General features: G+C 56.0%; 3 non-coding genes across 3 annotated transcripts; all 3 read right to left on the bottom strand.

Moving 5' to 3' along the window:
• Positions 1–730: 730 nt before the first annotated feature.
• Positions 731–842, bottom strand: TRNAL-CAA (transfer RNA leucine (anticodon CAA)). Its single transcript has 2 exons — positions 805–842; positions 731–776 (listed from the first exon to the last, which is right to left on the bottom strand). It is a non-coding gene; the product is annotated as a tRNA-Leu (tRNA).
• Positions 843–1,130: 288 nt separating this feature from the next.
• On the bottom strand, positions 1,131–1,203 carry TRNAV-AAC (transfer RNA valine (anticodon AAC)). Its single transcript has one exon. It is a non-coding gene; the product is annotated as a tRNA-Val (tRNA).
• Positions 1,204–1,652: 449 nt separating this feature from the next.
• TRNAP-AGG (transfer RNA proline (anticodon AGG)) lies at positions 1,653–1,724 on the bottom strand. Its single transcript has one exon. It is a non-coding gene; the product is annotated as a tRNA-Pro (tRNA).
• Positions 1,725–2,500: the final 776 nt, after the last annotated feature.

Below are 2,500 nucleotides of genomic sequence, written 5' to 3'. Positions count from 1 at the left end.
CTGACCCCTGCGTGTCACGTGGCCTGCCCCTGGCGCAAGCGCAGAGGACTGAGCTGCCTCTCAAGCAGAGAAACAAGAAGAAGAGCGGCAGCCTTCGCTGGCCAAAGGCCATCTGCTGCCGCTCGATCGGGCTCGATCAGGCGAGATATATGTGGCCGACCGGCCTAGAGCGCAAACCTGTGCTGCTCAGGGTGGGCAGCTTCCCAGCAGGAGGATGTGTCTTGAAAGCCGACAGAGGCAAGAAGGCGCACTCCCTCAGCCCGCTCCAACCTCTGGATTCCTGCGAATTTCAGAAGAGAACTCTGGGGCAGCATGGCTTCTGTCATCTCCCAACAGCCTCTCTGTTCTTGCTATGTAAATACCTTTACATCCCCCGAACTGAGCATGTCTGTTTTTTTATTTTTATTTTGCTGAGGTGTGGTGCCTTCAACGACCGACAGGTGGCAGGAGAGCACTTTCTCCAACTGTGAAGGGGACTTTTTTCACTTCCTGAGTAGACTGGGCTCAGTGACATATGCCACCAAGCCAGCCACTAGAAAATGCAGGTTTTGCAGCCGTGGGCCAGTGGGGGTTTAAGGGCAGGTGTGCCTCCGGCGTCTCTGGCAGACAGCTCCAGTTGCAAGGCAGCAGAAGAGAACAGGGAGGCTTGCCGGGCGCTGCATTCGGGGCCCCCACGAGGTTTTCCGCAAGCCTTACACTCTGAAATGTGCTCAAAAAAATGAGCCCGGCTTGTCAGGAGTGGGATTTGAACCCACGCCTCCAATCGGAGACCAGAACACCCATATGCAGGGAAGAGCTGTGCCTCTTGAGTCTGGCGCCTTAGACCACTCGGCCACCCTGACAGCTATGGGCAGGATTGGGAAAGATTCTTCAGTACCCAATGTCGCCACGTGCCAGCGCCGGTTTTCATGCCCCGATCTCTGCATCAAAAGTACCCAAACACTCACTTAAGGACCCAGGGATGGCAGGAAACGCCCACTGATGGAGCCAGTGGACAGTTTTCAGGGTGCAAATAAGGGCTGGCCTCAGATCACTCATGGCGTAGTGCCGGCCTGTCCATACCTGTCGAAACCTGCATGCGGTCAAATGTGTCCGATTGACATTGTGGAAATAAAAAGAAACCAGCACCATGTTTCTGCCCGGTCTCGAACCGGGGACCTTTCGCATGTTAGGCGAATGTGATAACCACTACACTACAGAAACAGCTCTGGTAGGCTGCGCTCTAGTGTGCTGGGACAGCTTTCAGTTGAAAGGCTTTGTGGCACTGATGTCTCATGGGGCCCGCTGGTACCTGCCAGGTGTCACACACCAACGTGAAAGTTTGGCGCAAGCCTGCGCCGGACCTACATGGCAGCACTCACAGCACCTCACACACAGGCTGCAGACACATACAAAAGACCAAGCTGGATGCAACAGTGGCGCGAGCCATGGCAGTCCCCACCCAGAAGGCATGTCCAAACCTTTATACATCAGCTCGCCGCCAGCGCATCATTACAAAGGAGGGGGAATTTCCAACACTGCCTCTTGGGCCATGGGCTTAAAAGCAGCCAACCATTGGCGACGGGCATCGAACCAGATACGGTCACGCACAAACTATTTTTGGGGGGGAATTGGGGACTCTGTGTTTTTTGTTTTCGGCGCTCCAAAAAAAAGGGCTCGTCCGGGATTTGAACCCGGGACCTCTCGCACCCTAAGCGAGAATCATACCCCTAGACCAACGAGCCACCGCATGCAGAGAGCAGTGAGGGGGAGGGGGGTGGTCTGCTTACCTCACTTGGCGCCATGCCCCAGTCTCTCCACGGCCTGACCCCTGCGTGTCACGTGGCCTGCCCCTGGCGCAAGCGCAGAGGACTGAGCTGCCTCTCAAGCAGAGAAACAAGAAGAAGAGCGGCAGCCTTCGCTGGCCAAAGGCCATCTGCTGCCGCTCGATCGGGCTCGATCAGGCGAGATATATGTGGCCGACCGGCCTAGAGCGCAAACCTGTGCTGCTCAGGGTGGGCAGCTTCCCAGCAGGAGGATGTGTCTTGAAAGCCGACAGAGGCAAGAAGGCGCACTCCCTCAGCCCGCTCCAACCTCTGGATTCCTGCGAATTTCAGAAGAGAACTCTGGGGCAGCATGGCTTCTGTCATCTCCCAACAGCCTCTCTGTTCTTGCTATGTAAATACCTTTACATCCCCCGAACTGAGCATGTCTGTTTTTTTATTTTTATTTTGCTGAGGTGTGGTGCCTTCAACGACCGACAGGTGGCAGGAGAGCACTTTCTCCAACTGTGAAGGGGACTTTTTTCACTTCCTGAGTAGACTGGGCTCAGTGACATATGCCACCAAGCCAGCCACTAGAAAATGCAGGTTTTGCAGCCGTGGGCCAGTGGGGGTTTAAGGGCAGGTGTGCCTCCGGCGTCTCTGGCAGACAGCTCCAGTTGCAAGGCAGCAGAAGAGAACAGGGAGGCTTGCCGGGCGCTGCATTCGGGGCCCCCACGAGGTTTTCCGCAAGCCTTACA

The sequence above is a fragment of the Ambystoma mexicanum genome, chromosome 2q, assembly GCF_040938575.1.
Source record: "Ambystoma mexicanum isolate Mex_15411 chromosome 2q, UKY_AmexF1_1, whole genome shotgun sequence".
Lineage (NCBI taxonomy): Eukaryota > Metazoa > Chordata > Amphibia > Caudata > Ambystomatidae > Ambystoma > Ambystoma mexicanum.
The sequence above is the reverse complement of the archived record's forward strand: the minus strand, read 5'-3'. Positions and strand labels throughout refer to the sequence as shown.